The sequence below is a fragment of the Mauremys reevesii genome, linkage group 4, assembly GCF_016161935.1.
Source record: "Mauremys reevesii isolate NIE-2019 linkage group 4, ASM1616193v1, whole genome shotgun sequence".
Lineage (NCBI taxonomy): Eukaryota > Metazoa > Chordata > Testudines > Geoemydidae > Mauremys > Mauremys reevesii.
In genome coordinates this window covers 69,995,505-70,011,061 of record NC_052626.1, presented here as the reverse complement: position 1 = coordinate 70,011,061, position 15,557 = coordinate 69,995,505, and the positions used below count along the sequence as shown (strand labels likewise).

The following is a 15,557-nucleotide window of genomic DNA, read 5'->3' as shown; positions in this document are numbered from 1 at the left end:
GAATGGAGTGTTCAGTAAGTGGTGTTTCCATTTATGGCAAATTTTATATTGTGTTGAGGCATAACTGCCACTCCTCTGCTTTCCAGCACCAATTCACAGTAGATTAAATAGTAAAATAAGTAATAATTTACATTTACATAGCACCTATATCCTGAAGGATCTACAGTAACTAAAACCCCACCATTACGAGTTGTTAATATTTAAGACTTGCCCAGGCATAAATGCCTTTTAGAAAGAAGAGAGGGCTGAGAGATTAAAAACCCAAAGTCTAATAGCTAGTTTTGTTCAACAGTCTGAAGAAATGCAGAGTTGCTGCAGCCTTTTGCAAGAGCATACTGCTTGGGCAGCTAAAGAGAATTCCCTGTCTATGAATAAGTAAATGAATTTAAAAGAATATTAAATTAATAACAAATATTGATGATATATGAGCTGCCACATACAGCACTAAAATAGGGATCTTGATGGAATCTAATTATTAAAATGTGTATAAAAGGAAAATCAACTATAAGTTATACAGCTTTGGACAAGACATTGCAAACTTTAATGACAGGATTTACCTTATGGTAATCCTGTTTGAAAAGAGAGATTGCATTCACATTGATTTCTTTTGGTCTGAGATAAAGTGAAGAAGGTTAATGTTTTCAATTAAGTATGTTTATGCAATCTAGTTAGTGAAATACACCTGTGCTGAAAGAGGCAATAAATAAAAGGAACTGAACCTAAATATGTTTATAAGGACACCTGACCACAGAGTGGCAAAATTAGAAATGTGATTGGTTAATGTGCAGACTCAGCTCAGCCATACATACCAAGGTCCCACCACTGTTGTTAAAACAAGGGGAACAGAAATAGAAGATTTATAATGGCTGTACTGCTGGAGAACAAGAATTCTTGAAATGACTTTGCATTGTATAATGGACTCTTTAAAACAAGTTTTAAAGAGCATCAAAGAATCTGGAGAGACTTTGTATAAATTATATGAACTTTAAACTGGACATTTCAGCAGCTAGCTCCATAAAGAGGCCCATGGAAAGTGATTTGCAGAGATAAGCTGATGACTGGAGCAAACCAGCTGGTGTTCAAGATGTGTACCAAGATGGTTACACCAACAGTTATGGCCTAACTAATCTTATACAAGCTGGTGTAACAAGATGTGTTGCACAAAGACTGGTAAATTCCAGTCTCAGTGGCAAGAACACAAACGCTGATGTCTCATTCCCCAATTGGATGGTGAGAGAGAATAACTCTCATTTTGGTTGGACATTTTGAATCTTCAGAAGAATGAGTCACCATCTGATTAGCCCACACCAGCACCTCCAAGAAAATGAACCAAGTTGGATCACCTGGCAGAAACAGGATAAAATAGGCTGTATGCTTCAGCACATTGCTTCCTGATAACCAAAGACACTTGAAAGGGAGAAAACTGAAGTCCGGGGCTGGCCACCTTGGAACCCTCCTGGTGACATCAAGTAGCTAATTTAGATAGGCAACTTTTAACTGTCTTTCTATTTTCCACTAATGTGTTTGCAGTGTTGACTCCTGCTGTGGGAGCTGAAAGCTGAGCAAAGATCTGGTAATAAGTAACACAGACTTTCTCTTGGGTAACTACCCAAATCAATCAATTGACCACTTCCTGAAACTAGTTACCTAATTAGCAAGGAAATGTACATGTCTGTGTAAGTACTTTAAAGATTGTCACAGTTTGTATGTCCCTTTTTTTTTGTTAACCAATTCCAATCAAGATTGCTGTAAAGTAGCTTTAAACTGAACAAGCTGCTCTTGTTAACTAGGATTAAGGATACTACATGTATGTGTCTATCATAGTTAATAATTTTCACCCTGCCTTTCAAGTTCAAGATGTACATAGACAAAGTGAGACTAAGCGTGCAAGGTTTTTGCACTCAGTCTGTCATAAACATAGCGTAGGCATTCATGTTAGATAGTTAGAAGTGTCAGTCAGATCCTGGGGCTAATATTCCTTGGGAAATAAGTAACGGGGATTGACTACTATAGATCCATTGGAAAGAAGACCTTGGTAAACTGGCATGTAAGTAATTGACCAAACTGTCTTGTGATCTAGCTTTGGATTGTTTTTCCTGTGTGGTGTTAGCAATGCTGCAGTTGATAACCAGTTGGCGCAAGTGAGGCCCTAGTCTGAGAGACTCTTAGTCCAAAATGTAAACAAAGTCACCTTCCTTAAACAATAGAGTGTAAGTATTACTTCCTATTGTGGTTGTGTGATTTGATTCTGCGGACCTGATTGGTTATATCAACAATTTTTTTTTAATTTATGTAGCCAAATCATAGTCCAATAACATATTTTGCTGCCTTATATCTGGTACTATGTGTTCCTATTGTTAAGGATATTTTTAGTAAACTCTATAAAACTCATTTCAGCTCTCTGATCCTTTTTCGTTAATTAAACAATAGAAAATAAAAGAACCCTAAGAACAGGTAATCAGTTAAGCAGCTGCTTATCTAAGGTTTGTATGATATCCTATCTTTCTAACAGATCCCAAAATGTTTTACAAGTTACATGAGTGTGGGAATAATTTCCCCTGCCAATGAAATATAGAATTCTTTAAAAAATGCACAGTAATGTTGAGTCTGAACTTTTGATGAACTTAAACTTAACCCAGATTTGATGTCTCTGTCTGAAACTTTTAATCAAAGCTCTGACCTGCGAACTACTCATGACACCCCGCCTCTCCTTAAGTAGCCATCTCCCCTTTTGTCTTTTTTTTTTTTTTTTTTTTTTTTTTATTTTATCCTGTCTTGATTGATTTGATGACCATGATATGATATTAATTATCACTTTTCTTTTTGTTGTGTATAATGTATAAATATTGATGCTCAACCTGCCACACTTACACTTCGAAGCCTTTAGCTAAATATGTGAGCCTGTTGATCAACGAAGTGTTGTCTGGTCTCTGACAGATTGTGAGCCAGATACCACCCCCTCCTCCACTCGGTGCTGGAGAGGTGAGTAGTAAGAGTACGTTTCCTAATAGTATAGGACAGGACATGGAACACAAAGAATCCAATATTCAAACTAAACTGGATTGTGGGTGTGTGTTTGTTTTTTATTTGAGTGAATTTTACCACTGGCAAAAGGTGCTTAAATAGCATTCTCAGGTTTGGATTTAGTAGGTGTCATGCACTACCTTGGGTAAAACTTAACAGATTGAGACCATTTTGACCCGCACTGCATCAATAATTTCATCTCTAGCTCTGTGCCAAAAAAAAAGTAGCCATTTTTTTGAAAAATTGGCTATTTTTTCCAATCTAACATCTCCTCAACCTCAAGTTCAAATTACCCTACGTTTGGGTCAATAACCTGTTGGAGAAAAATATAGTTCTCTCTCTCTCTCTCTGGTTGGGTGCAGAAGTCAGATACTTTATTCTCAAGCAATTGCATAGAGGGAGAGAGTGCACTAAGACACAGGGTTGTCCGTCGTGTCCCCTCCCCTCCCCTCCCCCCCCCCGGGTAGGTCTCGCTACAGGTAAACAATTACAGCAAGCATTTATACCTTTTGTTACATGCAATAATAAGCAACAGCTGCATTTTGTTTATACATAGGTCATCTTGATATCTTATTTTCCTCACTTATTTAGACTCTAGTCTACATTCCATATTTATCTACACAAGGTCGCAACAACTTCTCACACAGTTCTTTCCCACTCACCTCTCACAATCCTCGCTTCTATAAATCTCTCGTTATTAGGGTTACAGTTAGCCTGACTCTAACAGAGACTGTCATGCATTGAAATCCCCTTCAAATCCCTGTCAGTTCTTTCTCTACTTCCACAAACCCTATGCTGCACTGTCCTGAGGCACACCAATATATGTAGTTAGATTTCTTTGAAAACTTTGTTTTTTATTTTTTTTATAAAGGTAGACCATTAAACAGAAGGCATGATGTACCTTTAACTTCAGTGGCACAGCTGTGCCACTATAATATATTCATCTACATAACAGTACTAGTCAAGACAGCAGCTCTTTAAGTGGGGAGAGGAAGGCCAGACAAGAGATATACAGTTCCTGGCATATGGGGTCCTAATCCCTGTTTGAAGTGCATCTGAGCTACCACAGTAGAAATGGAGGCTTTATTGGGTAGGTTTTCTTGAGTCACGATGGTTCTGATTAATTTTTCTTTTGGTACACATGCATCTATACATTACAGATGTGGGTTATGTATTTGCTCGGGGCTGCACAAAGTAGGGATGTTAGAGAGATAAAGGTAATATACTGGATAACGGGAAGAAGTGGGATTCCTGGGAGTTTAAGAGGGGAAAGCAGGGAAAGTCATGAGGCCAAGCTTGAGGGTATGAGGCATGGTAGGCAAGGCAGAGCAACAGAGCTGGCAGCAGGTGTGGTAAGCAGTTCTGCACTGCCAATAAGATAATTGTTAAATTTAGCAAAATCTAAGGTGCACAGAATTAGGACCAATGCCTTCAGGAGTCACCTGTGCTGTGAAGGCTTGCTCCCCTCTGTGCCTGCTGCAGACTGGATAATAGTAACAAGAGGTGCCTTTATAGGTATGTGTCATTTAGAGCCTTTTCTGGTCCATTCAGGCAGAGGAGGCATTTGTAGATGGAGAGAATGACCCTAAGAACCAGAGTCAGCTCTACACTAAGCCTTATTCAGAATGAGATCTAAGCTACCAAAAAGGACTAGAAACTTTTTTTTAAAGGACCATTTAAATTTTGCAGCAGCTGACTTGGCTATTGTAGAAGTGCTGCTGTATCATACTGACACAAACCCAATCCCTGTTTTAGACATGAAGAGTGAGCAGTGTTTTGAAAAAATAGCACTTCTGGTATTAGAAACAGAGCAGGAGGGAGTAGGATACTCCAGGAACTGGGTGGGATTCCACAAGGTTCAGAACAACTGTCCTGCTACATGGTAAGATGTTTAGGAAGCATTTAGACTTAAACAAAATACTGAAACTTTTCTCTTAACTCTAAATTGGAAAAGGCTCAGTAACAAAGTGTGGATCTGACTGGTTATCTGGTTAGATTTCTAGCTAAAAACATGCCACTTTAAAAGTCTTTGGTAATCCATAGTATTTTCACTATGTGTATTAACTGAGCCAGAATCAAAGTCCTGTGTTGCACTGCTGAAATTTAAAGTACTGCTGCCATCTGCAGGGCCTCATCTTAATGTCATTTTCATGCTTTATTGCTGAGCTTGTTAAAAGCAGGAAACACATCTGTAACTTATGCATCAGAAATCACAATGTGTCAGAGTCTGTAATGGCATTTGCAAATGTCCCATCCACATATAGACCCAATAGGACAAATTTATTCATGGTGTAACTCCACTGAAGTCAATGGAATACCATCAGGAATGAATTTGGCACAATATATGGCAATTTCACTAGAATCATAGACATGGAAGGCTGGAAGGGAGAGGTCATATAGTCCAGCCCCCTGCAATGAGACAGGACTGAGTAAACCTAGACTATCCTTGACAGGTGTTTGTCCAAACTGTACTTAAACCTCCAGTGATGGGGATTCCACAACTTCCCTTGAAAGCCTATTTCATAACTTAACTACCCTTGTAGTTAGTTTTCCTAATAGCTAACCTAAATCTCCCTTGCTTAAACTGATTACTTCTTATCCTACTTTAAATGGACATGAAGAATAATCGATCACAATTCTCTTTATAACAGCCCTTAGCAAATGTGAAGACTGCTAGTGGGTCCCTCCTTAGCCTTCTTTCTCAAGACTAAACATGCTCCTTTTTTTTTTTAATATTTCCTCATGCATTTTTGTTGTTTTCCTGTGGATCCCCTCCAATTTGTCCACATCTTTCTTAAATTGTGGCACTCACAATTGGACACAGGACTCCAGCTGAGGCTCACCAATACCCAACAAAGCAGAAAAATTACCTCCCATGTCTTACATATACCCCATAATATTAGTCGTCTTGGCAACTGCATCACATTGTTGACTTGTATTCAATTTGTGATCCACTATAACCCCAGATCCTTTTCAGAATCATTCCCTTGAAGGTAAGGGCATTACGCAGATACTTTACTGGATTAGGGCCAGAAGACTTAGCACTTTGTAAAATCAATCTGAAAATACATATTCCTGGACAGTATGGCATAGTCTGTGTGATCAGCACTACCATTCACCCTAGCTAACAATTGCCTCTTGATAGTTTATGCACTTCCTGCTAGCATAATTCTAGTATTACAAAACAAGATCAAACTAGCCCAAAGTACATGTTTTGTAAATCTGATCCAGAAACAAATTTGTTTCTGGAACTTCTACTATACAATGAGAGATGTGATTGCTTCACAGCATGGGAACATCCTGCAGTCGCATTCAATACTGACCTTATAAATGCTCAGGTGCCTATATGCCAAACTTCTATTTTTATAGAGAATACATCAGATAATGAATAAAGTAGGAATTAATTCAGGATGGGGGAAATAGGGTGCATTTCATGGGGGCATGTAGGCCTGATATAAGAGTGTATAGGTCCACCCTGTGAATGAGGCTACACATTGAGGATGCGTGGGACCAGATGTGATCACTATTGATTACTGTACAATCAGATGGGTCACACAGGCCCAAGACTGGAGCCAAAGGGAGTTGTGATCTTGTGAGGACTCGAGGAGTGATATGAGGCTGGATGGGTACATAAGGCACATGCAACAGAGAGGGAAAGGTGATAGAAACAGAGGGGAAAGAGGATGGTGGACACTTAAGGCTGGACAGTATGTTTTATGCATAAATGGAGCCCTGTAACAAGGTGTCAGGCTTTAGGACTCTAGGACAAAGTACAAACCTATTCTGTTGACTCATACAGGCCACCAGACCAGGTGGGTCTCATTAGCTACAACTCTGGAATATAAAAGGCTCAGCATTTCTGAAACAAAATAACTAAAGGAAGAAAAGGAAATTCTGACAGGAGAAGTCCTGGGACTACCCCACTCAGGAAGATTTGTTTATCAGAGCTATTCTAGGGCTTTGTTACTAGAATTAAAAATAATGAAGTCAAATCCCGGGGTTTGAGAGTTTCAGGCATGACCCCACTATATATGTATTTTGTGAGTGGAGTGAAAGGTATGGAGATAAGTCACATTGCCTTTGTAGAGACTGAATGAAAATAATTCTATCTACATTCTTCAATTTTATCCTTTCCTGTCCTGTAAAATAAAAGGAATCTAGACAAATTAACTGGTGACTCTCCCTAGATTCTGACTTATCTTTGGCATCTAACAGATTTATTTCTGTCTCAGAGTTCAGTTTCTGGTCATTTTGTCTCCTTTTATAATGATTTTGGCAGGTTTCTCTCTCCATTGTGTACACAGTGCAAAAGCATTCTCGCATCCAAGGAAATGAAATATTTAAGATGGATGGAAAAAGATTTTCCTTTAAATGAACTGATGCCAAGACTACAAAGCAATTATCACTCCCAAATTTGTGTTATTCTGTAACCGTGTTTTGCCTCTTATTTTAAAGTAGTCTAATTTTATAAATAACAGCAATTTGTGACTGGCAGACTTTGTCGGTGAGTAGGATTTGAAAACAAACAGGATAAGAAATTGGTGTTAAAATATAATTTCCAGCTTTATATTTTTGAGACAGTCATTAGCCACTGTAGCTTTGAATTCTCTGAGTAAAACTGGAGTTACAGCAAATCTCAGAATCCTTCCTCAAACGTGTTCTCCTGATTTTAATAGGAATGAGGCAGGTAAAGCTCTTAAATGATGTGAAATAAGCACAGCGGTCAGAGCCATCTCTAGCTATTCTGGATCCCTATGCAGCCCCCCACTGGGGTGGGGCAAGGCTTCCGCGGGGAGGAGAGGCTGGCCCCAGGCCCCGCAGTAGGGCTGGGCTGGCTTGGGAGGCAGGGCGGAACCGCCCCCCAGCACTCACCGGGGGCGCAGCTGGGGACGGGTCACTGCACTTCCCACCGTTGGTGAGTGCAGGCCCAGCCCTGCTGCAGTCCTCAGGGGTGGAAAGGGGTGGGGGCGGAGCAGGGCAGGGGCTTTGGGGAAGGGGTGGAGTCAGGGCAGAGTAGGGGTGGGAAGAGGCAGGGCTGGAGCCCTGGGGAAGAGGGAGGGTAGGGGCTGGAGCAGCACACAGCTGTGCAGGGCACCAGGAAATTTGGTGCCCCAAACTTCCTGGTGCCCTACGCAGCTGCATACGTTGCATATGGATAAGGACAGCCCTGACAGCGGTGTTTTTGTGTCTTCATCCTAAAGGATGCCCAAGTGCTTTACAAACAGTGTTTTATCTTTTACCTGGGCCTCAAATACTGCAGACCCAATTTTGCTCCAACAATGAAATGTGGGCACGAGCCTGAGGGTACAATTATTTGTGCTTGCCACTGAACCCAGTTAAATGCCTACCTACTTGATTTCCAGGTGCAGACAGGTAGTTCGAGATTGCACTCAGAATAATGGAGGATGTTTCTGAAGAATTAGGCCTGTACATTGTATATATCCTGATCCTGCAGTCATTCTGTGTGCTCAACTCCTACTGGAAGTGCTGCAAGCAGACAATACTTGCCCCTCACTCGTCTTGCTGGGGTTAACTCCACCCATGCTGCCTTGGCTCTGCTGGGCATGCTCCAGCTGGAAACCAGGTATAAAAGTGAGCAGCTCAGCTCAGCTGGCACTGACTACCGAGGAGGGAGGATGCATGTTGCAGCCTCCAGCCCAAGAACTGCTTAAGCCCCAAACTGTGGAATCCAGAGGTGCCAGGACCCAGGCAGACATCCAAGCATCTGCAGTCACCCAAGGAAGGTTGGAACTGCTGGAAACTGCACAGGCCAAAATTGCCCAGAGATGCCTGGACCACTGCACTGGGTACACAGTAGGAAGTAATCCAGGGGACTAGCCATTGTGCCAGGTGGCATTAGCATGTTTTGGTCAGATCACTGCTGACTCAGTAACGAGCACAATTGCCACTGCCAGGGCCCTGGGCTGAGACCTGGTGGAATAAGGAGGATCCAGATCCCCCTACCCTGGCCACAACCTACACCTAGGTGACAGCCCACTTCCCCGACTGGCCACTACACCACACAGCACTGAGGGAGAGGGCAGCCATCTTGATTTTGGCCCTTTGGCCACACTATCTGGAGACTAAAGGTGATTGGGCACACTTAGCCACGTTGTTATAACAACCTTTAGCCCACTCCAAAAGTGAGTGGGGCACACTTGCCCCGGTGACAGTGCCAATTAGAAATGATGACCATCACTGAAGTGCAACTAGTGCTCAGATGGATGGTGGTAGTGGTTTAACAGTGCATAATAGTTTATGGCAAATGGTGAACAATACTGGGGAATCTAGAGAGACAAAATGTAAGTATCCACATCAGAGTTTGGCAAGGATAGCAGAACTAACACCCTATTACAAAAAAAGTGAGAATCTTTAATGATCACGTGCAATCAGGATCAGTTTTACATCTCATCTAAAAGATGCACAGGCTCTCACATTGAGCAGTACATTGCTCTGTAGACTCAGGTTGGGACATTAGTTCTGTCCTGACTCAAAGGGATGAGTGACCTCTATTGAGCAACTAAAACTATTTCCAGTAGGACCTTTGGGCTTCCTTGGAAGTTTCCCATCTAAATACTTTGTTTACCCTAATGTTCCCACTGTAAAAATTCTTTCTTGCGGGAGACATTTGGTCTTTGCTTGTATTCTTTAAACTAAAATAAAAGTAATCTAAGGCTCTAACCTTGTGTTTTACAGTGTGTGGAAAATAACATGGAGGGCTCTGGAAATTATTGAAAGAGGAAGGTTGAGTGTTGCAGGAGTCTAGGATTGGGGATACTAGTTCCCCTAAACTCCCCCAGCCCAGTGGCATCTAGCACAGTGACCCAGGCTTTTGCTTTGAAAGTCTGGTTAACTGAATGGGGAGGTTAGGGAAAATTAGAAACAGAGAAAGATGTGGAGTGGCTCTGGTTCCCATAGTCCTACTATTTACCATGTTTTGAGCACTAGACACAACCAGTGAGACAGGGTTCTATTTTTCACTCCTTTCAGATTGACACTATGGAGGCAGAGTTAAGGGTGCTTCCCTGTCTTAACCATACATTTTCATAACTATAGAGCATTTAGGGTTAGTTTAAATTTAATCTTAACTCAACTTTCCTAGATTTCTAATGCTTTGGGTTTTGTTGTATTTATTAAATTGTAAGTCTAGCAAGGCTTTACTCTTAAGTACTTGATACACATTTTCAGCCTGAACTCCAGATTAGCCATACTTTTGTCTGTTTCATTTAAATGTTAATTAAATTAATTGGGAGCCCAGGAAGCAGGATATTTTGTGGGGCTCCTAAGTTCCCCACAGCACTGGGAGCAATGATCTGTACAGGGCACAAGGTGTGAAGAAGCAGGGAATTTATGGGGGCTTAGGAGTTCTGCATGGTTCCTAGCTTCTCAAATCCCTAGTATGCTCCAGCCTTCTCTACTATGTCAGGTTCCATACCTTGATTTCTGCTTCTCCTCCCAGCTGTGCCTCTCTGATCTACAGTCCACATAACCTGCTGTGGGGTTAGCAAGTCATTAGAGATACTAAGCTTAATGTGGACTCTCATTAAGTTGCACACAGGGGTCAAGTGGTGCTGGACTGCTCCAGAACACCTTTCCAGCACTTTGACTATCTTTTTTTATTATTATTTACTATCACTTACAGCAAGTCCTGGGAGTGCATTCTAGCATTTTTTTTTTTTTTAAGATCTGGAGCCTGGGTTCCACAACAGCTCCTGTGGACTTTAAATAACATGTAAGTATGTCTACCTGAACTGAGAACAGGAATCAAAGTATTGTTGCCCTTTGGCCCGAGCAGTTAGCCAGTGTTTGAGACCTTGCTAGGTTGTTTCCATTAGGAGGAGAAATTTATGATAGGTATTTCTTGGGTGCAGGCCTGTTTATTTACAAAGACTGTACACAAAGTTCTTTTTCCTTGAACACAATAGGAACTAACAATAGGAGGCAGTCTCCTTGTTCAAAAATCCAAGCCAGTCTTCCACTTAGTACTCTGCCCTAAAGACGCTTGCTCTCTTGGCTTTCTCCTATGGCCACCCTACCAGCTTCTATTGCTTTCTTCTGGCTTTCTATCTGTTTCTGTCAGATGCACAAAGCTCCACTAGTCAATGCCCTGGCCCTATGTTTGCTATCAGTCTCCAAGGAAACCCCTTGGTTTTTATTTAGGCCTTCCCATGCTGGTCTGTGCCTTGGGTGGTAGCTTGTATTGTTTCAGCTAAACAAAGGGGAATTTAATTGATCCCTCATTTAGCCTGGATGAAAGGTGGCTAGTACACCCACCAGCTTCAGCAAGGTCTGTGATTGCCCATAAAACAAAGACGTGATTGCTGGCAGCCACCAGCACCCTCCAGCATAACAATATGGAAAGACACCAAAGCTTGGGATATAGTGGGTCATATCATATATTTTGGGGAAGCCAGGTGGGAGCTAAGGATCCAGGATTGCTGCAGGATCTGCTCGTATTAGATGCTCTGAAGGCACACTAAGCTTGGGGTACACAGGGAATTTCTGAAGATCTTAGGAACTTCATTGGGAGTCCAGCTGCCTGCACTGAGCTCTGTGGCAGCCAACAGCAGCAACCTCTCTTTTTTTTCATTTGTATCTATATCTGTAGAAAACCATACATATATGGTTAGAATTATCTTAATTTGTATATATTAATATATAGTATTCATTTGGATAATATTCTGCAGCCTGTGAAAGGGTTCACAGATTACAATCACTACTAGAGCAGAGTTTTTTGTTTTCAAATCAGGCCCTACTTCTAACAATCACCTGTTTAAATTGCTGTGGCTATTGCTGAGTTGTCACTGACTTCCTACCAAGCTGGGAGAGAACTGTCAATTGGATGATAACAAGCAAAGCATGTCTCAACATAAGACTCCTTTAATCCTTGACATACCCCTTCATGGCTGCTTGCTGTTTAATCAGTCACTCCTAATCATACAGTTAAATAGAGTTGTAAGAAGTTGAAACTCTTATTCCATCAGCTGTTGTTTTGGCAGCAGAATTTTTTCAGGAGTTTAGCAGTGTATAGAATGCACACAGGTTCTCAGATATTTGTAAGGTTGATCTTAAAACATAAGCATTGCAAATGCCGTTCCCCATTTAGATTTAAAATTCATAGCTCCCCCATAACAATGGGATGAAAGAATGAGACACATCTTTGCCCTTCTTCCCTCTGAAAGCAGGACTGGAGGAGGAGTAGGTGACTCACTACTGGATCTCCAAACTCCAGCAGGTTGGAGTCTGGCAAATTGTAAAAAAATGTTTGTATCTCTAACATTGATGCCAAAATGAAGGTGACCAGTTAGGATTAATATCCATGGGGGAGAATGTCTAGTAAACTAGTGAATAAATGAGATCTTCATTTATGAGAATAGTTTTATGCCTTTTTCTAAAACCTTCCATCATTGAGAACCTTGCAAGCTTTTTTTAACGTGAACTCATCCTCCCAACCCAAGATCACACAGTGAGTCAGTAACAGAATTAGAACACAAGAATTTGTGGCTCCCACACCTGTGCTGAGACTGCTGGAACACACCGTTTTCTAGAAGCCAAGGGAGCTAATATATAAAGTTCTGACACATACCTAACAAGTAGCAGACTATCCAAAGTAGAACCAAGCAGAAATTACAGAAGAGCATGTGGAAAAACTGAGGGATTGTGGTTGGTAGTGAATTTCTTTTCCTTAAATAAATGTAAAAAATGCTTCTGTGAAATCTTGAGGATTAGGTTATTACAATTTGTAATAATTCTTTCTTTGAAACCATTCTTCATTATCTGAGCAGTAATGTAAGCAGCAGCATGATGGCCATTAACTACTAGTACATAGTTGTTCATGTTATTCCTGCAATGAAATACTGTTGAATTTATTTGCAGATTGCTGTCTGATTTTTACTTTGAACTATTAAAGAACTGCTCAGTTTTTAAGGGGTCCTATTGAGAAAGTAGTGTGTGATCATATAATTAAAGACCATCTTAATGCATATATACAAAAGAGTCAAAATAACATTCCCTGGGCAATCTTATTTCTGGTATCTCCTAATTTTTAAGTGCTCAACTTTTCAAGCATAATAATGTTCTGTTAACATGATTTTTGTGTATGTAATTTTATATAAATTGGCAAATAAGACCTCTTTATTCAACTTACATCCACTGTATACTCATTCTGTTATATTAATTTAACATTTTTTTTAGTTGAGCAGTAAGCATCTCTCTTGCTGTCCGCAGAATTTGTCTAAAACTCATTGGGTTCCTATCCAAATTAAAGCATCATCCATTTTACAAATTCAAGAGTCAGGAGAACTTCACAACATTAAGCATTTTGTTTAAATAGCAACCATTGTTCTGTACCTGACACTAAAGCTAGGTAGCAGAATTGACAGGAGCACAATGCTACCTGATTCAAGGTGTTCAAATGCTTTAGCCGTCTGCCTCTTGTCCACCAACTCCTAGATTACTCAACAACAGTTTCTGTTGATGATGTAAGTCACACATTTACTTCCAGTGCTTGGAGCTTCCCAAGGGAAAAGAGTTCTTTCCATGTTTTGGGTGTAGTACTGAGAAAGCAAGTCTATTTCAAGCAGGAATCACTTTCTTTTTCTTCTCAGGCAGGCTTTCTGACTCCAAGTCAATCTTTTCTGCAAATGCAACACTATGCCATAGGCTCAAAGTTTAAAACAGAAATTTTAAAACATTATTTTCAAATACAATTCACAACTTCTGTAGGCTGAAGTGTTTCCAACTTTGTGACCACTCACCACTTCTTCATTTAACCAGAATTTCTGCAGTTTTCTGTAAATGCAGTTGTTTACTCTAGGCCCAGGTGCAGCTTGATGGGGGGGGGGGGGCTTGGGAGCTTCCCAATGGACAAACATCAACGTTCAAATATTTCCACATAACATAATTTTTCAGCAAACCTCAGTAGCAGCTTCCTGCAGCCACATCCCACAGGAAAAGCAAAACAAAACATAGGGTGGCTTTTGTCAACCTAGACCAAATGGGAACAAACACATACAGGGCAGCTTCTTGCAGGCAAAAGCTCAAACAAAAGCAGACAGTTCTTACCATGCTTTGAATTTCTGGGAACAGGATAGTCATCTTGTATAAACAAGGTAGTTAATTCTTCAATTTTTTCTTATTTTCTGATTTCAAGAGCCTCTAGCACCAGACAGATAAGGGAGCATTTCTCCCTCTTCCTAGGGGCCCAGGATTACATATGTAACCCCCACTTGCAGTTTTCCAGGTTCCAGCTCCAGACTGAGGCTCTAGGAGGCCGTGCCAAAAGGACCACAGCTAAGATGGCTGCCACTGCCCTCTGACCCTATTTCGCAGCCTGCTTGGAGTCAGAGGTGGAGGCAGAGGAATCAGAAACCCTTGCTGAGGTCAACAGGGTGATCTGGATGAGCAGTTCACTGGAACATGGACAAGGCAGGGCTGAATGGCCACAGCCAAGAGAGAGTCTGATTCATACCCAGATAATTTAGTATAGTTTCACTTTGAGTTTGGAAGCCGGGCAAAAGAGTACAGTTCAGGGAGTTCTTGCTCTGGTCTGAGACTCTAGCTTCATGGATTTGGGCACCCACTACTGCAGCGACCAGCATCCAGACAGCGAGAGATTCAACTCAGCACAGGCTACTGAGTGCCAGCCAAGACCCCACCAGCATTCTAGACCAGAAGAATGAACAAACCTGCTTGCAGTCAGAAGAGGGCCCTGTCTCATCCAAAAGTGAAGAAGTAAGGTGATATTTTTGTTTAAGGTAGCTAATCCCACAGCATTGCAATGCTCCATCTCAGGACATGCCACTTTGGCTGAGCCATCTGCTTTGGGAATGTGCAATGGATGGAGCAGGAGTTTGAGAGTGTTAGCAGGTGGGTATCTGGATTATTTATTAATGTTTTTATTACTTGTTAGTTAGCCTTAACCCTTTTCTTATCCAGATCCTGTTTTCCTGTTCCCAGTAAAGTCACCCATTTTGTTATGTCGTTATATTTGGTGTGCCATTCCTTTGCTGAGCTTTATTTTATTTACTTTATTGTCCCCTGTGTATTGGGTATTACATTTCTTGCCAGGTAGAAGTCTTATGGATTTTTCTCAAGAGATAGCACCCCTGTGTTTGAGATAGTGAGGAGTCACTTTGATTGGAGGCCAAAACCTACCCGCTCAATACCTGACCCATGTGAGGAGAGAGGAAAAGCTACTCCAGATATTGATAATAGCAAGCACCAGGGAGAAAAAAGGTAGGAGACTTAAGCCACAACTCAGGAGAGAGACTACACATGTATGTACAGGGAAGGACTCCATTTCTTGTTATAGTTTCCCTCCTTTGGAGGCACACTTATTAGCGCGCGCGCTCTCTCTCAGCAGCTGTAACAGTTCAATCCCCCAGAGAGCAAAAACCCAAAAAGTATCTGTGAAAGGGTTCATTCAACAGTATATTATTTATACTGAGTTATATTTAAAGTTGTAAGGAAGAGCTAGGGAAGGAGAATGCAGCTTCAGAGTACACACTGCAGAGTTGTCCTCTACTTTCATT

The 15,557-nt window shown here is 41.2% G+C and overlaps 1 long non-coding RNA gene across 1 annotated transcript in view; it reads left to right on the top strand.

Moving 5' to 3' along the window:
* The window catches only part of LOC120402872, a 35,848-nt gene extending 20,838 nt beyond the window's left edge, over positions 1–15,010 (top strand). The window contains exons 2-3 of the long non-coding RNA XR_005597339.1: positions 10,709–10,756; positions 14,259–15,010. This is a non-coding gene — a long non-coding RNA (uncharacterized LOC120402872). The remainder of the gene's footprint in view (positions 1–10,708; positions 10,757–14,258) is intronic.
* Positions 15,011–15,557: the final 547 nt, after the last annotated feature.